The 12,773-nt window shown below is 41.2% G+C and overlaps 1 long non-coding RNA gene across 1 annotated transcript in view; it reads left to right on the top strand.

The window, feature by feature from the left end:
* Positions 1 to 1,329: 1,329 nt before the first annotated feature.
* Positions 1,330 to 12,773, top strand: part of LOC108507360 — a 145,816-nt gene continuing 134,372 nt past the window's right edge. The window contains exon 1 of the long non-coding RNA XR_001878094.1: positions 1,330 to 1,384. This is a non-coding gene — a long non-coding RNA (uncharacterized LOC108507360). The remainder of the gene's footprint in view (positions 1,385 to 12,773) is intronic.

Raw genomic sequence — 12,773 nt, 5'->3', positions numbered from 1 at the left:
TGTTTTGTTTATATTCTCCAGAGCACTACTTTGTAAACTTTTCTCTTACATGTAGCCAAGAAATACACAAGCAGGCAAGCAGAACACATCCTGCTCCTTTATGCCATAGCAACTTGGTGGCGAGGAATGCAGCCCACAAAAACAAGTGCTAAGTGCTGAACTTTCTTTGTGTTGAATAATTTCAAGTTAAATTTATTAATCTTTTACAACAGAAGAAACACGACAGTGTGAGACACCTCAGTTTGATGCAATAATTTATAACATACTTTTACAGCATCTTTTAAAATGCAGATTTCTTATGTTTTTCTGATACAACATATTTTAATTGAGTATAAGCATATATTAATAAATTATTTGGGTTCCTGTGAGTTTGTAGCATATCTTGATTAGCTGAGAGGGGAGAATATTTTAAGCAGGCCTTTCGAAAAGTTGATAGTAATGAATAAATACCATATTAATACATATTATGGAGCTATATAATGATACGTGATTTGGTTGATGTTATATGCCTCATTAAGAGGCATATTTAATATGCAACGATTTACTCTCCACAAATAGGACCACCGTGTTCAAGCAATAGGTGCTCATATATCTCAATTAAAGCCAATAAAATCAGATTTAAAAAGGGGAGGGGGGAACAGAGAAAAAAAAAAGGAGAAAAAAAAAGAGAGAAGAAACCATGGTAGACTGACAGAAGGCTTTGCCACATAATCTCATTTTCTGTGAGTCCCTGCTACTTCGCAGGCTGTTTGCAAGGGATGGCTTTGGCAGCCCTCTGCTTTTAACTCCCCGCACCCCGAGGCAAAGGCTGCGGACAGACCCCCGCCCGCTCGTCCCCACCAGTGTCCCACCAGCTCAGAGCCGCCGCGGGCCGTCGGGCCGTCCGACATCGCGCCACGGCTGTGCCGCCCGGTGGCCGCCGGCACCGCCGGCGGTGTCCCCGCAGGGCCACCCCGGGGCACCCGCCGGGCCGGGCAGGGCCGGGCTGGGGTCGGCGGCGGGCGGGCGGGGCCGGGCTCCGTGAGCTCACGGCGCTCGGGCCAATGAGCGGAGCGGCGGCGGCGCGGCCGGGGTGTCCCTCGCGTGGCGGCCGCATGGGGAGGGCGGCGGCCGGCGCGGGGCGAGCGGTCCCGGCGCGCCCCCGCCCACCCGGGGGCCGGCACTGAAGGGGCGGTGCCGCTGCCCGGGCACAGGTGCGGCGGCGGTGGCGGTGTCGGTGTCGCGGGCGGGTGCGGAGCGCCCTCCTCCCGGCGGCGCCCGGTGGGGGATGTGCCGGCCGCCGGGGGCGCGCCGCCCGTGGGAAGCGCGCTCCTAACGCCACCTGGGTGCCGCGGGGAGCGCTCGGCGCGGAGCGGGCGTTGCGGGGTCGCCGGGAGCCGGGCAGGTAGGAAGGAGGAGAAACGCCGGTTCGAGAGGGTCTGGGGGGCTTTTGTTTGTTTGTCCTCTCTTACGTGCGCTGTGCCAGCGGTGGGGAGCGGCGTGCGGTGCCGCCCGGGCCGGCAGCGCGGCGGGACTCCCCGCGGGGAAAGTTGGGGACACGGTCCCTGCGGCGGGGTGGGTGAGGAGCCTTAGGACCCCCTGCCCGCTGCTCCCTGCCCTCCCGGGGTGGGGGGCTCAGGCGGTCGCAGCGGCGGCGGCCGCCGGAGGGCTCCGCGGAGTGCGGCGGGGCTGCCCCGCTCCCCGCGGGGCTCGGCGGAGCTGCCGCTCCCGGGGAGAGCTGCGCCCCTCGAGCAGCGCCGCGAGGTACCCGTAGGCTCGCCCTTCCGCGGAGTCGGAGAGGTCGGGGGCCGCCGCCGCACAGCGCGGCGTCTTGTCTTGCGGCGGCTCGCCCCGGAGCCCCGGGGCAGCGCTCGACGTGCCGCCGGCTGTCGGGCCGGTCCCGCGGGGGCAATGCGGGGGCGCGCAGCGCTGCGCGGCCTCCCCGAGGGCAGTCGCTGACCGTCCCCGCGACTGTGAGCGGTGTCCGCTCCTTTCTGGATCCAACGGGGATCGCACACCGGAGTGCGGGCTGGAGTTTGGGAAGGTAGCGGGGGGTAGGGTGTGCGCTGCCAGCGCACCCACGGGAGTGTCTGAAGCGGAGCCCGAGTATTTACTTAAAACCATAACTAGCAGTATTCCATTTGCTGTATAAGTCTTGGGGCAGAGAAGCCCAAAGGGACTCATGTGAAGGGCTATGGATCCACTCATGCGGGTTTTCTTACTGATTAACTGGCTTTTGATTGTCTGGGATTACTTTGGAAAAACGCAAATCCCAGCAAATATCTGTGCTGACCATATATAGAAGTAGTCGCAGACTGAGGAACTATAACTTCAGTATTGCTGACACAGGTTGAGAAACTTTAAAAACAGCAAACAGAAGTCGGGATATGTCCTGAGGATGTTGCCCAAGTGATATATTTTCTTGTGTTTACATCCTACATTGACTGAAATATTGCTACTTTTTCTTTTTTTGTTTACGTACCTATACACCTCGAAGTTAGTGAATGATATATTGATTTTATTTCGCCTACCTCTATATTTAATCTGGCAGCATTTGGTTTACTTAGTTGTGTTGGACCAGGACTGCAGTAGGAAACGCTGCTTTTTCCACGTTGGAAGCCTAGTTTGGTGGCTTTCAGAAACGTGCTTCAGCTTGAAAGCAAGCAGGTCACTCATACAGTAGCAATTTTCCGTGGCAATAAAGAAGTATTGCAGGGTTTTCTGATGTTGTGTCTAAAAAAGTTTTCATGTTTTTTGCTCTCTTCTTTAAAAAAAAAAAATTAATATAATTCTGTTATTATCAGAAGCTTTTATGTATATTGCCCCATAGAGCACTATGAAGACTACATTTTTCCAGTGCTGAATCTCGTTCAGAGTAATGTGTTTTTACGTTGGTGTCCTGTGCATGTTAACAGAGTAACTCCAGCATTAGGAAACAAGAATCAGTTGACTTGAGCTGAAACACTGAAAACAATTTTCTTGGGTTGTTTTGAATGTAGCAGTTTTGCTGGATTTTAGTAACAAAGAAATAAAATGCTCCAGGGATAATCCGGTATGAAATTCATCTGACTTGCTGCCAGCTATATCAAAACATGTTGCAAGTTCTCCTCTTCTACCAGATGCACTTTGCCACCAAACCCAGAAATTCGGTTTTTTATCCTTTCCTGTTTCATTCAAAAGAAATAAAACCTAATTTATTACAGAAACTGTCACGAGGTGTAAATTCATCTCATTTTCAAGTAGATGAATAGTAACTTTCTGGAGGGAGCCAATGGCATACTTTGTATCATATATCCGTATATTGTCAAGTGCAGTCCATTTTTCTTTGTTACTGAAAAAAATTCATCTTACTCATAGTAATATAGTCTGCATCCAACAGCTTTATACAGAGTAGCAGCCTCTGTAGTTGTTTTCATAGTGAAAACCAGCCATGACCATATGAAACATCACACAGTGCTCAATGGTGCCTTAAATTACAGTTCTAAGTATTAGTATTAAGGAGTAAAATCTCTTGGTTAATTTGTAAGCTGGTGTAAAAAATTGTTGCACTTACTACACTCTTCATTCTAAAGCTATAATAACTGCTTTAAAACTCTCAAACCTCCCTCTCTTGCATTAGTATTTGGGTTTTAGCCTTACTGCTATCAGTGTTTTCAGGATCAAATCCTAAACGCTAAAGAAAATCTTGTGATGACTAAGGTAAAAATTTCTTCTACACGAATACTACAGCATTATGGTTCATATGTCATATCTCCTGTTCTCTCTTGTCTTGATTGTAGCAGACAGCCTAAATGTGTACTTTGTGCCAACAATTCCTGTGCTTACGCAGCGTTATGTGACTCAGAAAGGGGTGCAAAAGGTGCTTGATGCTTGGAAAAAGTCTGAGTGATCTGGATGACCTTAATTAATATTGTTCATTATCATATTACAGCTTGTTTACCATTAAGAGGAGATGGTGTTCTGAGGATAAGGCAAAGTATTTGTGCAATATTTGAAGGCAATGAAAGCTCTGCTTAGTGCATGTAAATGCATGGTTACTTAGTTTAGTACATAATATGATAGAACAGTTTACTAATATTAATAGCGTCGCATACTGTAATGGCAGATTTTCATTTAGTGAAGATATATAATAAAGCTTTAAAATAAGGAACAGTATGGATAAAAATATGTGGGGAAGGATATGCAGTGCCATCTCAGTATTCTTATCTGTATTTAAGTACCATATTTTATGAATATGTAACAGATATTTAAATGGATCTGTAAGCTTGGAATAAAAAGAAAGAGCCTGGTAACACCAAAAGTAGTCTGTTTTACAAATCCATTCAACAGTGTTGCTACATTCCCTGTAACTTCATTCTGTGTCTTCAGTTGAAGAATATAAATTCTGCCAGACTGCACGGCTGCTGTAATGTGTGAAGCTGTCAGTTAGAGATGCTGGGAGAGTGTCCATCACCTACACCTCTAGAAGCCCAAATTGTGCCTCTCAGTCCATCCAGCAGTGTTGTAGCATATACGAGACTATGTACCTGATGGTGTTGGGGTGCAAAACATTATAAATAAATCTAGTATAAGCCTGGTGTGCCATGATTAAACTATGACTTCATGCTCTGGAGTTGTCTTATTTTTCTTTTAAGACAGGATAAGAGCAGGCTGCCTTGGTTGAGTGCCACTGTAACACAACCTTGTACATGGAACCCTGATTAGAAGATTCAGTGAGGGCAAAAAGAGAAGGCATTCTCCTGAATGTCAAATGTTGAAATTGCTGTGTGTTAGAACGATTAACCCTCTTGCATGTTTTAAGTGTGTGGTCTCATGCTGCAGGCATCCGTTGGTGTAAAGGAGGGTAGGCTTAAGTGAATTTCTTTATTAAATGTTTGCAAACTGAAGACAAGGTCTTTTCTATGGTTGGAAAATCTTTGGAAAAACAAAAGATGTCAGTTATATTACAAATGATAAATAATCAGTTGCTAGAATGAAAGCTAGAGGCAACTTGATACTTCTGTAAATTAATCTTGATGGAGATAGTAACAGAGAAATATTTAATAATATAGCTAGGGTATGGATAATCAGAAAGTGTTTTCCTGGATATTATTCAAAAATGCAGCCACTTGTCAATGCCATTACCTTTCCTTTTCTGTTTTTTGTCCTTTCATTCTAAAGATAGAGTAAACAAAAACCTAACATTTTTTAATTTAGAACACTTTCCTGCAAGCAAATTCAAAGTTTTGTTCATTTACCCAAGTGCAATACATCACTATAGTCACAGTATCAGAGTCCATGCAGACCAACCGTCTGGTTGATCTCTGTTGTGAGCATTATTCCTAAACTTGATCTCCAGGAAGTTGTGGCTGCTCTGCTAGTTCTTGTGGGCATAGTGAATGTGACCAGGGGGTTCAGAATTGTCCAGTTAAATTCAACAAGTTGATGGAATTGGGCTCTATAATGATCTGTATTTCTGGTTGTTTTTTCTTTCCCCCTCTGGGTAAGGACTCTATGTGATGATGTGTAAGGTTAATCTCTCACCATATTTAGATGATAATCTGTCCTTCTGCATTCCCAGTATATCTCCATGGGAAAAAGATTAATTGTGACATACAAAAGCTTGTAATACAAAAGTCAGAAGTTTATCTCTAACAAACAAGTTCATAGAGGACTGAGAAACTTGGAAGGAAGGGATTAAAAAAGTGCTTGGAGTTTCTAGTGCATGTCTCTGTATGTACATGACTTCTGTTAAAGAAAATTATCTAATCTCAATGCCAGTGGTTGGCCAAGGGGTTTTGTGCAATGTGGTTTACCTGCTTAGCTCTAGCTGTGTTTGTGTTGAACATTTTGTCCATTACTACCTTATTTGACAGCATTAGGAGACAGATGCTGAAGGTTCTTCACGGACCTTTAAGGCTCCACGTGATATATGAAGGGACCCCTTTTCAGGTCAAATGTATAGAGTTGTGATGTCATACATTGTCCTGCAGCCTCCTTATTCTTGTATGTCCTTGTCCAAAGCAGAAGATCCTTCCAGCATCTAGGATTAATGGGTTTTGAGAAACTTCGAACTTTCATGCAGGAATGTTGAGAAGCTATCAGCTATAACATCTAAAGGATATAAACATGACAGTTTTGAAGGGGAAAAAAATGCTATCTATCATCCACAAAAATTTATAAAAAACCTCCATCATTTCATTATGAAATAAGTAAATTTGAGTTCAGTAATTATGTGGGTTTCTAGTAGCAGGAAATACACTATTAAGGCTGTCAAATCATACATTAAAAAAAAAATCTTACTAAATACATACTGAAGAAGGAAAGTGTTCCACTTTCTTCAGCCTTACACTTTAAACAGTTATGCAGAGACACACTATCCTTTATAGGATTTAAATAGCAAGTCAAGCCTAAAAAAAAAAGGAAAATTCTCTCTGAAACCTTAAATACCTTGTAGAAGGTACTGGGCTGCAACAAAATCAAATAATAAATAATTTGGTGAGATAATTGTAGTGTTGTTATAGAATATTAATTACCTCGTTTGGTTTCATGTGACCTGGAAAACACTTATCTGTTTCATGGCTATTACTCAGGAATGAGAGTAAGCAGGTCATTGTCTTGAATGAACATACTTGCACTCACTAAAAATGCCAAAGAAAGGTCTCTGCAAAACTCTGAAAGAACAGTGTCAAATCTGCAGAGAAAAGTATTAAATTTCTCTTCCTTATGCTAATGTAGAGGATCTTGTCCCATCGAGTGCCATTATGTATGAAAGGAGACACATCCTTGTGATCTTATGGGAATTCCTAAAACACAACAGAGACTGGATCTGTCTTGAGGTATTAAGACAGCAATACTCATGCTGCACATACTGAAGCATGAAATATCCATTATGCTTGCTTTGATGGCTGCAAGTTCTATATTGGTCACCTATGCAAAATCATACTGCTTTTTTTGTTTGTTTGGTTTGGTTTTTTATTTTTTTTATTATTTTTTTTTGGCCAGCAGCCTTGTAGCACTTTCCCATATTTCTCTAGTAAAAATTAATAGTACTAATTGCCACTTCTTTTATCATTAATTTCTGAATCAACATGAAGTATTGCTATAGCAACTAATCCTTTTGAACTTCACTGCAGACAATTAGTAGGAGAATTCAATCTTAATATGTAATAAGCACAATAGTAAGAACTATTCAAAGGATTAAGGAGCTTTTAAAGGGAGTAATACAAACACTCAAAACTGTCATGAAAGAACAGAACCTGAAAATTTTCAGAATTATCTTTATTATTCATCTCCAGTTGCTATACGAAAGTGCATACTTGTTTCAAACAAAATAATTACAGCACATTGTGTCTCATCAGAGATAAAATACATCACCCTGTGGAATACTCTGCAGATTTTTATCTTTGATAATAATGTTTCAACATAAACTGCTGCATCCTTACTCAAAGTGTAGTTGCCCTTTAGCCCTGAGAGTGGATGTGCAGGAAAACCCTAAGCAGGTTTCAGGATTAGCTGGACAGCAAATAATCCAAATTTATGAGCTCAGAATTAGATAGTGCTTTATCTCTGCTTTTTCACCAGCATCTTTTTTTTTTTTCCTTCCTCGAAATGGATTGCTATTTGCATTTTACCTTGTCATCTCTCTTGATAACAGGCAGACAAGGGAAGTTATCCATATATGTGCACACATACACATCAGGAGGCATAAGGGGTGTGGAAGATCCAAACACCTGAAGAACGTTGGAATAAAAGGGAAATATCTTACACTGCAAGTCCAAGATTGATATTATTGGCCGTGATAGATTTTGAGGTAGTGAAAGCTTATAAATCTTTAGGGGGAGCTAGGTTTCTGAGGATGTTGATTGCACTGAAAGAAGATTGTGTGAGAACAGAGTATAAGGACAGGTGAAGGGTAAGAACAAGACAACTGTAAATTAAGGAAAAGAAAGAGTCAAAGAAGGGGCAGTGCCTGTAGGAGGGAAGTTTGAAGGTAGTGTTGTGGGAGCCTGCGACTCTTACATACATACAGGACAGAGAAAAGAAGAAGGGGGAACATTAAAAGACCCAGAAAAAAATGGAATAACATAATTCTAGGGAGAACATGCCTGTGGCAGAAATCCTGGGAAGGATGTGACAGTTTCCTGGGGGGGAAGGGTCGTTGTGTGGATTCTTGCTTCACCTCGAGAAGCGATGGCTTCATAATGGTGCTTTACTGGATGTCAAGACTGCCTCTTCTGTGTATTATTGATATATGTTTCCGTATATGCAGTACCTCTGATGCCTAGCAGACCTTCTGTGGTTACTCTGACCAGACTGTTAACCTTTCAGTAATAATTGGTAGGACGTAAATATTGAAAATGAAATTGCATGGAAGGCCACAGCTCTGCAATTTTCTCTTGTCAGAACAGGTCTTCTTGGAGAACCCTTCAAAGCTCTCTGCATAATGTCAAATGGTACCATTTTCAAGCAGTCAAAGCTTTAAATTTCCCTTCCACTTGTACCTCCTGGTTGTTCCTTTTATTAGCATAGTGATATGGCTTTGTTAACTGGGAAATCCTAAAGAAAATACTGCAATAAAAGCTAAAAGAGCATTACAAAATCAATAGTGAAGAAATGCTGAGTATCTTTTACTTGCAGGGTTCTTGGAAGATGAATGATCCTTGGAATATTTATGTATGTAAACATTGTTCTAAAATATCTATCGCAGAAAGCTTCTTCTAAGAAGCAAAGTCAGTTTAGCAGTGTCTCTTAAGGAGGTATGGAAAAAAGGAGAATTGGAGTCGTATCTTGGGCCTGGAGCTGCTGAGAGAAATTCGGGGAGATTTAGATCTAGTAAGGAGGCTTGTGGTGAAGAGTTGTTGATTTCACATCTCTTTATATTCTTTTTCTGGTCATTGTTTTGTATAAAATTATATTATATTTCCTGCAGGAAGAGATGGAAAAAAAATTCACTCTTAAAAAAGACATAGATTTTCTCTGGAAGACAAAAAACATTGATCTCTAGTGTCTGGATGCAGTATAAAAAATAAAGGGCTAAAAAAGAATGACTTCAGAGCAAATGGTGATGAAAGAGATGAAACAAACGTGTGTGGAAGAGAAGCTTACCGAGTTACAACTCAAGGAGTAAAGGATTTTGCTATAGAAAATAGTTGCTAAAAATAATGCTATACAATGCAAAGGGAACTAATATAAATAGAAAAGCAATGAGAATAATTTGTAGCTCCATTTCTGGAAACTGCCGTTCAGTAGCTACTGGCTAGTGATGACGTGTTAGGCAGATGTATTGGTTCTCCTTTTCCTTGGTGTTTAACTGCAGTGTGATATGGGACTATATCAACAAATCTGAAGACAGCGTCTGACTTTCCTGTTGATAGACAGACATAGATATATGCCTTGGATTGTCAGGTTTTTCCTTTTCAGTCATACAGCAGTTTTCACTGGAAAAGCATAGTGCCTACTAAGACTTCCAAATAAAAATACAAGTGACTGTTACTTTTCCTCCCATTCAATATCTCCATTCAAAAAAACTCAGTTGTTTTGTGAAAGCAACTATGTGGAAGGTGAAGATGAACTGTACTTTTCAGAAGTAGCAGACGGTGTTTATACTGTTCAGTACTGAGTCAGTAATTTTCATTCTCACTCAGCTCAATGAAAGCTGTGTTTGTTTGCTGAAGGGAATGCTAAAGAGGCAAAAATGTGCAAGCAAGATTGAAAAGAAGTTTGTTGGGTTGGCGTGGTCAGATTTTGGTAGCAGGAGGGCTACAGGGGCACCCTCTGTGTGAAGCTGCTAGAAATTTCTCTTATGTTTGATAAAGCCAGTGCCAGACAGCTCCAAAACAGACCCACTGATGGTCAAGGCTGAGCCCATCAGTGATGCTGGTAGCACCTCTGGGATAACATTCAAGAAGGGAAAAAAGTTACTTTACAGGACAGTAACTCTGCAGATGCCAAGGTCAGTGAAGAAGGAGTGGGAGGAGGTGCTCCAAGCACCAGAACAGCCTGTGGTGAAGACTGTGGTGAGGTAGGCTGTCCTCCTGTAGCTCATGGAGGTCCGTAGTGGAGCAGAGATCCACCTGCAGCCAGTGGAGGACTCCATGCTGGAGCAGGTGGGTGCCCGAAGGAGGCTGTGACCCTCTGTGAAGCTTGTGCTAGAGCAGGCTTCTGACAGGACCTGTGGAGAGAGGAGCCCACACTGGATCAGGTTTGTGACCTGCAAGGGACCCATGCTCAAGCAGTTCATGAAGATCTACAGTCCATGGGAAGGACTGAGTTTGGAGAAGTTGGTAGAGGACTGTCTCCAGTGGGAGGGACTCCATGCTGGAGCAGGGGAAGAGTGTGAGGAGTTCTCCCCGCAAGGAGGAAGGAGCAATTGAGGCAATGTGTGATGAACTGACTGTAGATCCCATTCATGGGGGAAAGGTGTTTTGAAGATTTGGGTTTATTTCTCATTATTCTACTCTGATTTTGATGGGGCAAATTTTCTAACTTATTACCAAAGTGGAGTCTGTTTTTCCCATCATGGCAATCAGTGAGTGATCTCTCCCTGCCCTTATCTTCACCCATAGTCTTTTGTTTTATTTTCTTTCCCCTGTTCAGATGAGGAGGGGAGTGATAGAGCAGCTTTGGAGGCAGCTGGTATCCAGCCAGGGTCAACAAAATGTTTATAAATTCAACAATAGGTTTCATATATAATCTTTAAAAACTGCCTAAGATGTGATAATTTGCTACTGCAATCTCTAGAAATTTAGAATTTTTTTTTGCAGTGATGTTGGCTTGAACGCTTCCAGCTTGAGCTGGATAGAACTTAAATTAAGTTACAAATTCGTATTAATTTGGACACAAAACTGTTTTAACTTTCTTTAATGTCAAAACTCTTTGGGAACTGATGAGTTTTTGTGTTGATATCAAAGTTTTAGGTTCATACCAGTGATTAAAAATACTGGATGTTTATTTTACTGGTAAAAAGTTAATTGAAGGATTCATTCAAATCTTATTTTCAATACTATGTTTCTGAAGATCATACTTTATATGAGATATGTTTCTCGTAAGCACAACCCAAGTGATCCATCGTTAAAAGCACGTTCTTACAAGCTTTAAAGCTGTTTACCTTTCCATCCAGTTTGGGGAAGAAAAATGTCATTTGTTATATTAATTTCTGCATTCATTGTGATTTATTGCCATCTGTGAATAAAATATTGAAGCTGAACAGATATCATGATTTTTACTAGTGTTTATTAGTCTTCTCTCCTGCCTCCTCCTCAAAAACCAGTGTTAAGTTGTTAAATGAAAATGATGATTCTGGAAAGATGCTTTTTTTCAAGTATGCTAAGCAAGCATGGATTTAATTTTACAGATTTGTATTAGACGCTTTCTTTAATTAGGTTGGAAAAAACTCATTTAAGGAAGTGCATGTTGAGTCTGACATCCAGAAATGTGGTTCAGTAAATAGGTACTTGGAGTGCAGAATTTTCATGAAGCATTACATGCTAAAGCTTTTCAGGGCTCTTGTGAGCAAATCTACTGCTGATGTAAGCTGCCAGAATCAGCTCTTGAATTATGGGTATGGTAAAATCACGCTTTTAAATGCCTGAAACAGAAGAATGAAGGCTATGTGACTTGTAAGCTGACAGCAGCAATGAGGAGGAAACCAAGCATGATCTCAAGTGAACTTCACTTGAAATAAAATAGTACACATAAAAGCTCATTTCTCCTAATTTCTTCCCCACAGTTTTAGCACATGTACACAATTATCACTTGCTGTCATATTTGCAAGTTAAGAAAACGGAATTTCAAATATAAATATGATCGGATATGTTGTTTTCAAGGAGAAAATATTGGAATTGAAACAATTTTTAGCATATTGATTACTTTGAATTTAGCTAAATGTCTAATACGTAGCAACCTGCCAATATTAGCATGCTGAGGTCTTATCCTTATTACATCAGTTTGAAAGTTTCCGTGGTACAGTGAGTCATACAGGCGACCAGTATCCTTTTCTGTGTCAGATATCATCAACTTGTTTCACTTCATATGTTGTTGTTTGGTGGGTTTATTTGTTTCTAGGAATAATGCATTTTTTTTACAACAACTGTAGTTTTGCTTCTGCTTCTCTAAAATTTCACTGTCATTACTGTTTCTGTAGAAGTCATGGAGAGTAAAGGTTCCTTTAAAAAAAAACAAAACAGTCAACAACAACCCCCTGCCCCCCAAAAACCCCCCAGCCCCCAAAAAACCTGAAAACTGCAAAGCAACAAACAAAAAAAACCACAAAGCCCAAACCTTATCTTTTTTATTTTATAAGGTGGTAACATTTTCTTGATATGGCTTACGTAATTGGATGGGTCATAATTTATTTGTCTTGTGTATTGATTTATATAACAAGAACACTAGAACACTGAGAACATTTGTGTTACAGCCTTTTGTGATTGTGTGACTTGCATGACTTTGACTCTGCTTTATGATTGTGATTGAAATTGGGTGTTGCAATGTCATTAAGGAGAGCATTTCTGAATCTTAGTGTTAGGCATACCAAAACTCGGAATTCCAGGCTGTTTCTTAAAATTACTCAGATTTTTTTTTGATTTTTTTATTTGCTGTGTGTTTGAAACTGTGGTGGTGTTTGTTTTTAGCTTTAGCAGCTACTTTCCCTCATTATGTATTTATTTTTTACTATATTAAAAATAACTTCTGATGGCCTTTCACTTGGTTTTTTCAATTGGTAATGCTGCTGCTCCTGATCTCAGGGTAAACAAATGTGATGGATTCATTGGTAACTGGGTTGAATCTATAAAGTTAAATTATTAATTTAATTT

The sequence above is a fragment of the Lepidothrix coronata genome, unplaced genomic scaffold (genome assembly GCF_001604755.1).
Source record: "Lepidothrix coronata isolate B3197 unplaced genomic scaffold, Lepidothrix_coronata-1.0 Scaffold253, whole genome shotgun sequence".
NCBI lineage: Eukaryota > Metazoa > Chordata > Aves > Passeriformes > Pipridae > Lepidothrix > Lepidothrix coronata.
Note: the sequence above shows the minus strand (reverse complement) of the source record. Positions and strands in the feature narration are given on the sequence as shown.